The 16790-nt window shown below is 32.0% G+C and overlaps 1 long non-coding RNA gene across 1 annotated transcript; it reads right to left on the bottom strand.

The window, feature by feature from the left end:
• Window positions 1-2591: 2591 nt before the first annotated feature.
• Window positions 2592-4762, bottom strand: LOC136272918 (uncharacterized). Its single transcript, XR_010710982.1, has 4 exons — window positions 4007-4762; window positions 3322-3502; window positions 2935-3032; window positions 2592-2704 (listed from the first exon to the last, which is right to left on the bottom strand). It is a non-coding gene; the product is annotated as an uncharacterized lncRNA (long non-coding RNA).
• Window positions 4763-16790: the final 12028 nt, after the last annotated feature.

Below are 16790 nucleotides of genomic sequence, written 5' to 3'. Positions count from 1 at the left end.
TTTCAAAGTTAAAAATATTCAAAGTAAATAAAAATAATTTCTCTTTGGGCAAACGAAAAAACAAATCAAAATGCATCACGGGAATGTTTAGAAAAGGAAACCGTTTGGTTTCGTCCCCCGAATGATTGAGGTTATCCAACCTGCATGCTATGCATTGATTGTAAATAAAGCAAACTTCAGAAATATTGGCGAACAAAACGTACACATGTTTATTTGTAATTTGTCTGATCATTTCGACCTTTATTTAAAGCGATGTCAAAGTCGTAATGCAACCATACCCGGCTCGTCGTCAGGGGTGAAATTTAACATGAGGCGAAATAACGCCGTACCCTTTTATCTCGTTTGTTTTGTTAGCAAATTTGTACGTATTTTTCTTCATTGAAATTTGGCTTGATTGACTGGAAAACTACTGCAATGTCTATTATTATACGTATACTAAGCATAACCATCGTTTAAAAGCGTGCATAAAATTTGAAATAAAATCGGACCAAGCAGCTTTAATACATACAGCACCAAAAATATTTACGAGTAGCAAAGTCAGACAGACAATTGCTGAACCTGACACCCATGGAAAACAATGAACGATGGAAAGCAAATTACAACAATGGCATACATCAAACATGAAAGGAATATAAAATATATAGTTTCCTAGCCATCTGGAAAAATGATTAAACCATCAAGTTGTAAGCAGATTATATTTCTTAAAATTGTAGACTAGGCTTTTACAACTAACCACAGATATTATAACCTGAAATCTGATGCAGGCAATTGCTAAACATGATATATTAACATAGATAATGAAAAAAAACCAGCTGCATTGAACTGACAGACACACAATTAATGTTAAAAACAAGTCAATAGTTTGATGCAGACAATTGCTGAACATGATATACAAACTTAGAATAATAAAACAGGAACTACAATGGATTGAAAGATACACAATTAAGGTATAAACAAGTCAAATACTTTGATGCAGACAATTGCTGAACATCAAAAACACAAATCACAATTGGATTGGACGGCAAGTCAGCAACCTAAATGAACACTGGAATAGGACAAAGAAACTAACAAAGTAGGGAATTAATGCGAATATATTTTTGTACAGCATCTGATTTCCACCTACCAAGTTTTTGAATTTCAACTTGTGAAAGTCCTCGCCTAGCTGCCTCAGTGGATGCCCCTATTCGAAAACCGTGGCCTTTGTACCCCTATAAACTTCATAGTTTTTGAAGGTTAGTTGACACAAATTGATAAAATACCGAGGAACCTGAATGAAATTGAAATAAGGGTCCATTTCTGTGTTTGTGAGCTGACAAATATAGTTGGAGGGTTGTGACTGGGCAAACTTGTGGTGGGGATACTTTAGAGAGAGATATGGTTATAGGGTGGGTATTATGCATGGTTTTTGATTGTCTCAATATTATTTCAACTGAAGACAACATAAATGTAACAGTTGATATAGAATTCAACTGTTACATTTATGCGGGATAAAAGCAAGAATATCCATAGTTGAGTCCAGTGATTACCATTATGTCAATGTCTTCAGAAATAGACTCATGTACAATATTCTTCGCTTTTTCAGTGTTTTTTTTTTAATGGAGAAAGTGAATTCTATATCAACCATTTGTCGTGTTGTTTAAAAACCCGATGGGTCTTTTTTTCAAACAGCATATTTTGCAGGAACAAACTTTTCCTTGCTTCTATTTGTTCCAAGTTTTAATTTAAGTTCAAATTTGACAGTGAATAATTTTGTCATTATTATTATGCTCATTGACAATCACATATAATCCCAGATCGATTTCTGAGAGATTATCGAGAATATGTAGTGTATAAAAATAAATTCCGTAATTGGTACCTCCATTCTGTCACCATATGACTGGAAATCATAGATAAGTTTTAATGTCCATAAAAAACATTTTGCCTCGCAAAAATCATACATTTAAAAAAATAATACACAATCAACAAAAAAGCCATTAGTGTAATTTTTAATTTGCATTTTGAAGTTATTATCAATTTTTTTTTTTAAATTAAAGACTTAAATTAAAATTAAAATTTAAAAATTAAAGAATAAAAAAAATACTCAAAATTAAATTAAAAAATTAAAGAATAAAAAAAAAATACTCAAAATCAATTCCACGATGCATCTCTCATGTATGAGATTGCATTATTTCAATACTCACATAATATAGACATAAGTATTTCAAAATTTCTATGGGTTGTAACTCAAAACAAAGAAGACTTCGATAGCGGTACACAATATTATATTAGCATGAAAAATAGGGTAGGTCATTGACCTAGTCATTTGAAAGTGAAATATGGCACTACAAGAGAAGGGCCTACAATAAACAAGAATGTTTTGTTTTATAAGTAGGATTTTAGTGCTCTGGAATAAAATTAAGTCAAAGATTCCTTTATGTCCTTAGAGGTTAACTCATTTCAAATTTTTTCGTCAAGTATAACCGACTAATAACAATGTCGAGTATTTGACTTTTTTCTACATGTCGGTGCGATCTAATGTCAAAGGTCTTTTAAAAGTCAATAGGTAAGAGTTTACAAATTCTTTACATTTATTTGCATTTATATATTTTTTTGGACGTATTTTTTACGTTTGTAGAGCTGCGATTTTTACATTTTCGACATGTCTTGCAGGCAACGCCGAAAGAGAGACACTTCTTGGTGTTCTTCCCCAGAACAGTTACATGCCCTGTTACAAATGATGAAGTACAAATTTAAATATTGATTTTAAAATACACTGAGGGAGAGACAGACAGACGGACGGATAGACAGACAGACAAACAGATAGATAGATAGATAGATTGATAGACAGGGGGAGAAAGAAACAGATATAAAGATACGGATATACAATATGGTTTTGTAAATTATTCATATGTATGGGTACAATTATTTTTCAGTACTGTTTTCTTTAGTTTTTACCTGACAAACTATTGTAACTTCGCCCTGTTCCCCTCTTTTGCCATCCACCGTCGCTAGAGACATCTATGCCGGCACTTGAAGAACTTGGAGCGTCACCACTAATATCATAAAAACATATTCCATTGAAAAAATCAATAATACCAAATTAATAACTTTTTTCGCGAATTTTTAGATGTTGAACTCCTGAAAATCATTTAGGAGGTATAGCAGACATAACATTTAATATGACATAGTTCTACATCATAGTGTTTTTTTTTTATTTCACCAATTCAAATATTTTATGACATTGACATAAAATGTCTGAAAGAAAATGGAAACTCTCTCTCTCTCTCTCTCTCTCTCTCTCTCTCTCTCTCTCTCTCTCTCTCTCTCTCTGTATATTCATACCTTTCTGAGCACGAAATTTCTGCTTGTATGGCAGAATTACAAGATTTCTCGGCAACGTCCTCAATTATATGGCCTATCTCCCTTTCTCTTTCTTTCAAAGTTTTGTGATGGATCGTGGGAAGATTCAGTTCTGCCAATATATTATTGACCTGTTGTTCACCAATGCCAGCGTTTATCATAGCTGTGAAAAATAAGTACATGTAATCTGATTTTATCAAGAGGTTGACATTCTTTGCAATTCATACAAAGTATATGTAACCATACCCCCCCCCCCCCCCAACCCCCCCAACCCCCCCAAAAAAAATGAATTATGATATTATGAGTTTACGGGAAAAGTGTCCTGATATTAATGAAAAGAATGAATAAAAAAGAAGCAACATTGAGAATTTCAAGAAGTCGGACATAATGTTGCTTATTTTTTTTTAATTTTAGAACCGGTAATCATAACCATTAAGAAGTACATGTATTATACGATTATGACGATATACATTGTATCGAGTAAAAAATTTTGATGAAAAAAGAATGGAGAAATAACGCATTGATTACAGACACGCAATCCTTACGAATCGTAGAAATAACCCATGTGGATATCGCTGTTAATTACTTTTTTAAATAGAATTTGATATGTTTATAGATTGAACTTATTATATTTTTCAAATTACACACTCTTTTATATTTTACACACCTGCTGCCATTTTTGTGTTGATGTCAAAGCAACGGGCTGGTCCTTTGCCGCTTGTGCTGTGGCGTTTTCCTGTGGATAAGGAATTCGTAGTGCCGCACTTTTGACATGATACATAGAGAATAGATGCCAATCCGTATTTTTTCTCACCGGTGCATGAAATGAGACTTAATGGTTCCTTGCAGAAAATACATTCTTTTAATCCCTCTGCGAGCAATTTCAATTCGACAACTCGCCTTCCTACCTCCCAACTCTCTTCCATGCAGGTTGTTGCAGGTGCATGGTCTTCTTCAGTCGTATTTTCATTCGTGGCACTTTTCTTTACAACCAAATTATTGAGACTCACTAGTTTTTTTGTAGAAACGAATCTTCCTTTGAACTTCATTGCAAAAAGGCTTTGACGGTTTGTCAATAATGACGCAATTTTATTAAAAAGATGACGTAATTTTAATATTCCGCTAAAACAATTTAAAATGTAATTATTTTTCAGAAACGGTAGAAACACCAGCATTTTAGTTCAAAGTTACACTTGCATTTTCTATCGTAAATTAAATCATAATTCAGTGCAATATACCGTAATTTATTTTATTTACATTAAAATATATGTTTGTATATTTAGCAACTAATGTATGTTTCAGTTTAATATACTAGGCCTCTATAATTTTACTAGTTATGTTCGTTATCTACATATAGCTGTACATTGTATACACGGTGCTCTTTTAAAGAATTCTATTGTGACGTCAGCAAACCCGCGAGCTACATTAAGTAGAGATAACCATATAATTACTAAAGAAACAAACACCCATACAAATTTACTCTGTATTTGTTGATATGAAAAGAACTTTGACGTCAAAGCGGCGCAGCGAATAAATATGTCAAATTGGCGTGAATAAAAAAGAATGGACATTTTCAGACCAAGCAACTGTTTAAACAAAAACTGTACGATAGAAAGGAGTTTATTTATATCTTCCGTTTATCGTTTTTACCCCTAATTCTTTAACTAGAACGAAAACAAAAGGACTAAACATATTTCGCACCAACTAATAACATTGGTTTGAAAACATTCACAGAATGACTTTAAGAGACATCCATATATAAGTTTGACTTTTGGGTATCTAAATCACAAACAGTGTTCCGTTCATTTAGAGTGTTTAAATATATAATCAATGAGACGAGTCAAAATAAGGTTGCGATAAGTTTGAGATTGCTCCGGATCAATGAACGTAGGCAAGTTTATAAGCTTTTCATAGATGATCTAATGATGTCATAGACAAGAAAGAATTGATAGAATTCATCCTTGCTTACTTTCTGTTTTATTTTCAAAGGATTATCTTATTTCCGAAGAAAAAGGATTAAGGTCTCAATGATTTCCGAACATCCCTTGAATACCATTTTATTATGAAGTGACATGAGTTTATCTTATATAATTTCTCTGCACGAATATGAAATTTCTTCAAACTTCTCTCTTCAGTTGAACGTATTAAATTGAAATAGGATACACTATCTATTCCAATCATGCTTTACGTTAATCCCATTTTTAAATTAAAAAAGTATGGAAATATACACGCTTCAACTATTTAGATTTAAAACTAACAATTAACAGAAAAAAAAATTTCATTTAGAGATATGTTGGCTTAAACTTATGGTAACATCAGCTATAGTTACTCCATATCAAAAATGAACATTTCACACTATGTTTTTAACAATATTTTTATAGCTTGTCGTAAAAACGAAGTTAGAAACCATTGCATAAAGAACATCATTATCATTTCAGCGAACGTTTGTGTACATGTTATATATTGTCCGTATTTGAGTAAAGAGATCAGTGGTTGTTTTTCATGATGGCAATCAAAATGTCTTTGCAAATCAACATTTGATATGACTTGAATGAAAAGAATTAGGCAATAATCATACATTGATATGAAAGATTTCCTGGCAATACATTAATGTGAAAGAAAACCCAAGAATGTTCATAATTAAGTCCTGTGAGCACCATTACGTCAATGTCGTCAGAAACACACTCATGTAGTATTTTTCTTCGCTTTATCAGTAGGCTTCGTTATGGAGAAAGCGAATTCTAAATCAACTGTTACATTTATGTTAAAACCCCTTCTTTATTTTTCAAGGCAACATTGACGCTTGTTTGTTTCCATTTGAATAAAGACAGTAACATTTCTTGATTGTTAAAATATTGTCATTTATTTAAAAATGTCGCAAAAATTATAGAACATAAAAACATAAACAAAAGTGGCTAGAAGATCCACAAACATTTGAATAGAAAACAAAATTGCTAAAACTAGTTCACATGCTAAAAAACTACCATAAATGAAATAAAATGGAAACAAAAGTGGTGCATCAAAAAGGCCAACCTCACAACCAGACAACCTGAGTGGTTGAACCACCACTTAAAATGTTGCCTTGGTAAAATATTGAGTATCATTGTAAAAAGTTAAAGCTGCTTGGTCCGATTGTTTTGTTTATACACTATCATATATGTTTTCCATACAAACCATTTATCTTAGAAAGTTATGGACTTTCTCCTATTTACACCAGCAGAATATGTTTCCTTTCAAAGTTAAAAATATTCAAAGTAAATAAAAATAATTTCTCTTTGGGCAAACGAAAAAACAAATCAAAATGCATCACGGGAATGTTTAGAAAAGGAAACCGTTTGGTTTCGTCCCCCGAATGATTGAGGTTATCCAACCTGCATGCTATGCATTGATTGTAAATAAAGCAAACTTCAGAAATATTGGCGAACAAAACGTACACATGTTTATTTGTAATTTGTCTGATCATTTCGACCCTTATTTAAAGCGATGTCAAAGTCGTAATGCAACCATACCCGGCTCGTCGTCAGGGGTGAAATTTAACATGAGGCGAAATAACGCCGTACCCTTTTATCTCGTTTGTTTTGTTAGCAAATTTGTACGTATTTTTCTTCATTGAAATTTGGCTTGATTGACTGGAAAACTACTGCAATGTCTATTATTATACGTATACTAAGCATAACCATCGTTTAAAAGCGTGCATAAAATTTGAAATAAAATCGGACCAAGCAGCTTTAATACATACAGCACCAAAAATATTTACGAGTAGCAAAGTCAGACAGACAATTGCTGAACCTGACACCCATGGAAAACAATGAACGATGGAAAGCAAATTACAACAATGGCATACATCAAACATGAAAGGAATATAAAATATATAGTTTCCTAGCCATCTGGAAAAATGATTAAACCATCAAGTTGTAAGCAGATTATATTTCTTAAAATTGTAGACTAGGCTTTTACAACTAACCACAGATATTATAACCTGAAATCTGATGCAGGCAATTGCTAAACATGATATATTAACATAGATAATGAAAAAAAACCAGCTGCATTGAACTGACAGACACACAATTAATGTTAAAAACAAGTCAATAGTTTGATGCAGACAATTGCTGAACATGATATACAAACTTAGAATAATAAAACAGGAACTACAATGGATTGAAAGATACACAATTAAGGTATAAACAAGTCAAATACTTTGATGCAGACAATTGCTGAACATCAAAAACACAAATCACAATTGGATTGGACGGCAAGTCAGCAACCTAAATGAACACTGGAATAGGACAAAGAAACTAACAAAGTAGGGAATTAATGCGAATATATTTTTGTACAGCATCTGATTTCCACCTACCAAGTTTTTGAATTTCAACTTGTGAAAGTCCTCGCCTAGCTGCCTCAGTGGATGCCCCTATTCGAAAACCGTGGCCTTTGTACCACTGTGAATTAAGGCCTATAAACTTCATAGTTTTTGAAGGTTAGTTGACACAAATTGATAAAATACCGAGGAACCTGAATGAAATTGAAATAGGGTCCATTTCTGTGTTTGTGAGCTGACAAATATAGTTGGAGGGTTGTGACTGGGCAAACTTGTGGTGGGGATACTTTAGAGAGAGATATGGTTATAGGGTGGGTATTATGCATGGTTTTTGATTGTCTCAATATTATTTCAACTGAAGACAACATAAATGTAACAGTTGATATAGAATTCAACTGTTACATTTATGCGGGATAAAAGCAAGAATATCCATAGTTGAGTCCAGTGATTACCATTATGTCAATGTCTTCAGAAATAGACTCATGTACAATATTCTTCGCTTTTTCAGTGTTTTTTTTTTAATGGAGAAAGTGAATTCTATATCAACCATTTGTCGTGTTGTTTAAAAACCCGATGGGTCTTTTTTTCAAACAGCATATTTTGCAGGAACAAACTTTTCCTTGCTTCTATTTGTTCCAAGTTTTAATTTAAGTTCAAATTTGACAGTGAATAATTTTGTCATTATTATTATGCTCATTGACAATCACATATAATCCCAGATCGATTTCTGAGAGATTATCGAGAATATGTAGTGTATAAAAATAAATTCCGTAATTGGTACCTCCATTCTGTCACCATATGACTGGAAATCATAGATAAGTTTTAATGTCCATAAAAAACATTTTGCCTCGCAAAAATCATACATTTAAAAAAATAATACACAATCAACAAAAAAGCCATTAGTGTAATTTTTAATTTGCATTTTGAAGTTATTATCAATTTTTTTTTTTAAATTAAAGACTTAAATTAAAATTAAAATTTAAAAATTAAAGAATAAAAAAAATACTCAAAATTAAATTAAAAAATTAAAGAATAAAAAAAAAATACTCAAAATCAATTCCACGATGCATCTCTCATGTATGAGATTGCATTATTTCAATACTCACATAATATAGACATAAGTATTTCAAAATTTCTATGGGTTGTAACTCAAAACAAAGAAGACTTCGATAGCGGTACACAATATTATATTAGCATGAAAAATAGGGTAGGTCATTGACCTAGTCATTTGAAAGTGAAATATGGCACTACAAGAGAAGGGCCTACAATAAACAAGAATGTTTTGTTTTATAAGTAGGATTTTAGTGCTCTGGAATAAAATTAAGTCAAAGATTCCTTTATGTCCTTAGAGGTTAACTCATTTCAAATTTTTTCGTCAAGTATAACCGACTAATAACAATGTCGAGTATTTGACTTTTTTCTACATGTCGGTGCGATCTAATGTCAAAGGTCTTTTAAAAGTCAATAGGTAAGAGTTTACAAATTCTTTACATTTATTTGCATTTATAAGGTGTGATAACATAAACATATGGCATAAGTTGAATATGTCAAAATGGTTTGTTCAAATGATTACTTTTTTCCAAATATCGATAAAATAGTCTATGGGTGGAATAAGTTCTTCATCAATTAAATGTATACCACCATAAATCAAATTTAGAGAATTTAAAAAATTCCTTATTTTTTATACATGCAAACCAACGAAGTACAGACAGTTATATTTTATTCAATTCTTACTGCTAACTCCAAATTTGATAGCCAAATTTAGAGGATGAAGAGTTCTCAGGTATTCCTGGCTGTACCATCCAGCTGATAATTCAGTGAAAGGAACTACGTGGTACTTCAGAGGTTCTACCAAAACACCTCAGGACATTACCTACATAACTAGCTAAAACTCAAAAATGGAAACGTCTGAGAGATCGTTCTTAAAAATGTGTACCCTTAAGAAGATGAAGGTTTCCGGTAAGATCGTCTAAAACATGAGAGCTTAGATTATCAAACGCAGCATTGGTTGGTTCGAACAATGTTAGACCATCTTCTGATAAAAAAAAAGTGTTTTCTCATAAGAACAAGTGCAAAAATTGAAATGTCAAAGTTAAAAAAATTGAGAGGGACAAGGTACCCTGTAATGTCCCTGCTAATCCTGCTGATTTGATCACAGATTAAAGAGTGCCCATGTTGCTGTTGCTGGTCACCGAATCCACAATGCTTCTTGTGGGAGGCATCATCACGGTGTCAATGACGTGCACCAATCCATTAGAGGCGGTCAGGTCAAAATTAATGATTTTGGATCCTTCTACTGTTACCAAAAAACCTCACATGTATTTAAGTCATTCCCGTTTACTTAGTAGTACTCATAATTGCGTCTGCAAGGAAAAATGAAAACACTTACGTGATTATAACAATAATTCTTCAATCTATGTTTGGTTCCAGCCAAAGTCTCTAACTGGCGTTCATTGTATGCATCAGGCTTGTGAATGGAACCTTTGACCATGTGGTACTTCAGGATATTTACCAAAAGGGTGGTATTGCTTTGTAGACGATCAAGAACGGACTCAGGAAGTTCGGAGAAGGCAGCGTTAGTTGGAGCAAATATTGTGTAGTCTCCTGTTTATTTAAGAAAACTCGAATTAATAACCACATCCTGTCTATTTTTAAATTATATTTTATTTCACTTCAGCAATAATACCCATTTACAAATGCCAGATATCCTGGGTACTAGGAAAGCTGGCATCAATTATTATGAAATTATGAGGACAAAAGTAGTTTACAACTAACAGCTTTCTAAAAAGCTTGCCTGACTAAACAAAATTATACAATGGAAGCTTGCATGTATCAATTAGGCTATTTCATAAGAAATGAAATTTTATTTTCTCCTCTGATCATGAATTCAAAACCGGAACACGCAGATCTCAGCAGATATTTTAGTCTTTTCTTCGATCTAATTCATGAACATGTATATTACTAAAAGTTAAATTATTTCATTCAAATTATTTTCGGAATGTACAAATATCAGATAATGACATATACTAAGCCTGAAAGCGGGAGATAAAAGAGTCAAATTGTTAAATTGTATTTATCATATCAAGATGCAAAATCAACTAAAAGGCATAATATTATATCTTATAATACAATTCCGATACCTATGGCCTAAATTCAGCATTAATGCCTTTCGTGTGCATATTGCGATTGTATGCCACACCATCTACTCAACTTTGGTAAAGTTAGAACACTAGTAACTTAGAAATGGCTATCAAAGAGCATCTGCTCTCAAAACCTCAAACTGTTTTATAAACCCTAAACTAACTCCAGCATCTGAAATCCATGGCCCTGATTAAGCATTTAAGTCTTTCAAGTCCTTAAGTAGGTCCAGATGCATCATCCATGCAAGTTTGGTGAAGTTAGGACAAGTAATAACTTAGATACAGGACATGCAACAAAAACTTTAACCAGGTCCAGACGTCGACGCCGATGCCGGTGGTATAGTATAAGCCCCCCCCCCCCCCCCCCCCGACTTTGTCTCGGTGAACTAAAAAGGGTGAACGATTAAAATCATGAAAGAAATTCCTAATTGTAAACTCAATACAATTCAATTAAAATTTCTTATTTTCAGTTTCTTTTATTACATGCTCCAATTAAAATCAAGGGGGGGGGGAATCCATGATGTTTTCATTTTTTATATGTAAATTTTCCAGCAAAAAAGTGGTGGGAGACAACGCCTCCCTCCAATGCTACGTGCCTGTAATATGTACACGGTATGCTCCGGAGTATTCTCTTGATCCCAATTGGACTCGTCAACTAATCGACTCGCAAAAACTATGAATGAGACCTTTTATGGCGCGTAGTCCTGCTTTCCCATTCACGCATCGACTGAAGTATCAATCCAAAGGTTTGAATGACCTCATCCTTTGGCATAGATCCATGGAGAGGGGGTTAAATGCATGTTTTGACGTTTGTTTTGTAGCAAATACATATATTATACTTTGGTTCGAAGGTTTTGGAAGAAATGTATCAAATTAGCACACATACTTGACTAGCAATTGTTTAATGTACATTTAGTAAGACACAAGTTGAACGAAATTGCCCTGTCGATAAAAATTCGGGTAACATCCCGCTTTGGCGATTTATAATAAGTCCCTCAAGTAGATAAAGTAGATTTTCCAGCTATATGAATATATATTTGTTTTAATCCAAAGTGATGATTCGTTGGTAATTATGATAATCCAACACCAATTATTACTTACATTGTACCGTAACAGACAGTATGTAATAACTTATTGCGATTACCCCACCACCTTTTTAATTCTTAAGATTGGAATTGTGTACAAAACTTATACCCATGTAAAAAAGTTATCCCTAAAATCCTTTTTTAAGAACGTGCAAAAAATACTCCATCCCAACGAATCAAGCGCTTTTTCAAAATCTGTCAATAAAAGAATACCATCATTTGCATGTTCGATGCAATTTACATAGATATGTAAAACAAATCTAGAATTATTCCAATAAATCACTCTTTGGCGTATGCAGATTTCTTCTTGCTTTATAATTTATCAGTAAATTTTTGTTATTGTCTTGTAAATATGAAGGCTATAATTTGCATATTATTTATGCATACTTTACTTATGTGCATGTTAAACTTAACGGTCTATAGCTTTTTTAAATCGTGTTTATCTCCTTTCTTGAATGAGAGGGTAATAGAAATAGAGTAAAATCCTTAATTTTTTTATTTTTTTTTATTGTTTTGCAAAATTTAAAGATAAGTCTTATAAATTTTTACTTTAAAAGTTTCCATCTTTAAATTGAATCTATTTAATTCATTGAATATATTAATGATTATTTTTTTATATTAATAATCACATCCAGTTTCAATTCGTTGCCATGAGAAATTGGACATGGAGTTTTTACAGTAACCATAATCATCATAAGCAATAAATTAGCAATCGTAAAATTAGAATAGAGAATGTACACTTTCATTCACTACTGAGAAGATAAACAATTATAAGATGTATTCGCTGGTTCGCGTCGAGAAATATTTATATGTTAATCAAAAGAATTTCTTGTCTTTTAATCACTGATTAAACTTGTTTTTAAGTAATCAGCGCATTGACAAAATAAAGTTAAAAATAAAAACTCATTAAAATAAATTGTAAACCAATTTTTATTGGCGTGCGAGAATTCGCGTGGTTCACGGGTATCTCATCTTTGTGCCTATTTCTCGCAACAAAGCGGTCACCAACCGTCGATGGTATATCAATGTCTAGATAATCTTCAATTAAGGACTAACAAATAAAAGTTGGTTTACAGTCAATTAGCAATATAAAAGTAAAATACCTGAAACTAGAACGTCGGCCAGACCTGCTTGTCTAACAAGTGCTAATAAAGTTGTTACTCCGTCATTTTGTAGAACCTGTACCAAGCTTTCCCCAAAACCAATCTCCACAAATGCGGTTAAAGCTATAAAAGTGATCATCATTGGTGGCTTTGAGCTTTGTTACCAAAGGCTTGGGGATAGAAAACACACAACTCGTTAGATAAAAATCAAATACCATCGCAAATCATGAGAGATCATATATATATATATATATATATATATATATATATATATATATATATATATATATATATATATATATATATATATATATATAATATTACCATTCACTGGATAAATAACTTTATCATGATTACTATAATTTCTCATATCAAAGGTATGTCAATTAATTTTATTTGACCTTTATTATTTGTACGGGCTCAACTCAAGTTTCCTATTGCTATACTATAATATGTACTTCTGACATCTAGACATGTTAATTATAATATCCTGTGTTACCCAAGTAAACATAAATCTGCCATTTGTTTTTCAAAAAAACATTGAAAATACGCCGCTGGTTATTTTAAGATTTGGTAAGAAAGTGAGAAGATGAGACTTATTTATTTTAAAACCCTCTTATTTCAAAATGTTGCTTATTATTAAAACAAAAACCCCGTTAGCAAAAAGAGCATAATCAGGGCTTCTTATTGAAACATTAAATTGCTATCCATCGATTAAATACCACTTGTTTGTTCTAGAAATGGAATTTCCATGAAAACATCTGTAAGAGTTAAATGAAAAGTGATCAAGTGTCTTTAGTTCAGTGTTATTTCTAAATCTTAGAATATTTATCCACTCTGACCACTATTCCTTGCATCTTACAAGTTCTAGCAAGTGTATTCGCCTATTTGTAACCATCCACCTTGACTAGTTGCGTGGTCAATGTCTGTTAAACAATTTCCGCCGTCAGAGAGATGTACATAACCCCTATCTGACTTCATATATTACTTGAGTGCAGGACGATAAGCAATGATTATGATTTGATTCAGAAAAATTATGTACTTTAATTAGAAATAATTTAAACAAATTAGCAGATAGCAAATATTTGCTCGAATAAGGTTATCTTAAACCGGTAAATTATGCTAATTTTAACATGAACATTACATGGACCTTGCCTTCAAAATAAAGAATTCTGAGTTCTGTATCTTGCTAATGACTCTTACGATTGGCACTCAAATTATAATCGGTCGTTTAAACAGCCTTTACTTTGTAAACAATAAAAAATAACAAAATAAAATTTGATCAAATTCGTTACCGTGCCTTTCTAAATCTCAATAGCAGTAGTCAACAATTAGAACAATATTCTCTGTTTTGTCAATGTTTATTGCAGATTTTAGTCAATATGTGACAAAAAGCTATTCGATAACAAACACATGTACATTCATTCACAACATATATATTAAAAAAGACATTGACATAAAAAAGACATTTAAAAAATTGACAGAAACCCTTCGATGACCTCTTGAGTCTTTCGTAAACTGAATACAATTATCTTTAGAGGATTTGAGCACACGTGTACTTACTCATGGTATCATTCACGCTCTGAATTCTGTCAAATCCTTTCATTTTTCCATGTAAAATACTTCATATTCTGAGGTTAATAAAAGTGATATTTTACCATTTATTGATAGAAATACATGACATTGCATAACAACTTCTGAGTAATTCTAAATGATTGTAACAAAGACTTTTTTTCCGAATCATTTCGGTTAAGATTCAGTGTTAATTATTACCTATGCACTAGTTTAAACTATTATCTTTAGTTCAAACTCTGAAATTAAAATTCATATTAACAGTATCTTGTTCAAATATTGAATTGCCATTCCGGTTTTTTTCCGCACAAGCTTTGAGAAATAATATCTAACCACTTTTAGATATATATTATGAGCACAAAACGAGTGTGTTAGAAATTGTAAAACCAATTTTTTTTTAAAAGTCGTAATATAACTTATGTGCTCATAAATACTGGTAAGCTAAACCCTATATTGCTGTTGAATAGAATCAGAAGCAGCTCTGTTAATCTGCTACCTTGATTTTAAAAAAAAACCCATGGCTTCTGTGAAATCATTTATTAACAATGCCAGATGAAGTTATACTGAATATAAACATAAAGATGTGAGACAGCATACATTCAGTAATTTATCAACAATGCAGCAGAAGGTGGGTCCAAAAAATACCCCACACTTTTACAAAAGGAAATTATCCATTCAACTCAAATAAACAAATAACTTATAGTAGAGAGGATAGAAGAGGTGAAGGGCAAATCTTCCGAAGCACACCGATTTGGAGCTCAATTTGATATGTTTAGGATCCTGCCAATAGCCCGAAAATACTTTGAGTGGGAGTATGAAAACACCAAAAGACCCTATGATACCTTATACTATCATAATATGAATAAAAGATTATAATATACTAAAAACAAAATTCATAAAACTGTCAGTATTTCGATCATATGGATTCCTTTACATACATGTACATAAATACACTTGTTTTTGATGAATCAAACAGATATTGTACGACAATATTTTCACGTTAGCAGACATAAGTTTAGCTTTGCTCCATCAAAAAAAATGGCAATTTCATTTTCATATTTGGTACGTGAATGTGTTGTTACTATGAAGATATTCCTAAAACGCATTACTATAAATATTTTAAAAAAATAACGAATTTTCGTCGGCTTAAATATATATACGTGCTTATTTATTGAATGTTTCTTAAAAAACTTACACTTTGGCAATATTCGAAGCAATTTTGATACCTATTGATAATATTTAAATAGCTTTAAAAGCATATGTTTGATTAAACAGCTATTTGCAGACTTCATCTTTTGTTCATAGCCTTATGGTCCGATTTGCTGAAGTAGATTGACGTGTAACTCTACTCTTGCTTTCTTAGAAACGATTGTTTTAAAATTTCGAAAAAAAGTGTTTGAAACAATATATGAAAAAAACGACCCAATACAATTTGACTAAGAATCCTGATATATGTAGTCTTTCACGGTATGTTAGGAAGAAATGGATACACAGTGTAGTTATGAGTGCATTCATTTGGATGGAAAGGCAGTGTTCACGTCTTGGATTAATTTGTTGATGTGCTAATCAAGCCCTTTTACTCCACTAAGACAAGATAAATGAAAAACACTTAATAAAGTCAATGTGGGGTTTGTGGCAATGCCATTTCCACTGTTTGCTTTTATTTGTATTTGTTGATTTTACTTGCCATTACTGTGATGATGTTTGTAATGCCAATAGATACAAACAATTTTAATCACCTCCTTTACATGACAAATTTTCAGTCAGATTTGACCAAGGTTTTAATGTATAATGCATAAAAAGTAATGTTTATAATTGTTTATTCACATACCTGTATTCAAGTTACATAAATTGGTAACTGGACCTCTCCCCTTTTCGGCAAACAATCTCCCGGATCCCTTTCCTGCGAAAAATATATCAGTAGTTAATATGATTGACATTGATAATGCTTCTTTAGGTACAATGAATATTAAGAATATATTATTCGGATAAGAAATCATTATAATTTTTGTGACCCTAAAGGGGCGTGGTCACGATTTTGGTCAAATTCTATTTTTCTGTTTTTATTCTTTACAATGGTTTAAAATTGCATTTATAATGATCAAATAAAATTTGAGAATCATCCGAAGAGTTATAAGCAAGATACAGGGCTCACAATTCTTTGTAATGTAGGCGATTGAAAAAAGGCTCGTGCCCTGTTTCTGTTTACTTAGGTTCAATATACAGTAAAAAA

The sequence above is a fragment of the Magallana gigas genome, chromosome 2, assembly GCF_963853765.1.
Source record: "Magallana gigas chromosome 2, xbMagGiga1.1, whole genome shotgun sequence".
In the NCBI taxonomy this organism is placed as follows: Eukaryota; Metazoa; Mollusca; class Bivalvia; order Ostreida; family Ostreidae; genus Magallana; species Magallana gigas.
This window is presented reverse-complemented; position numbering and strand designations above follow the sequence as displayed.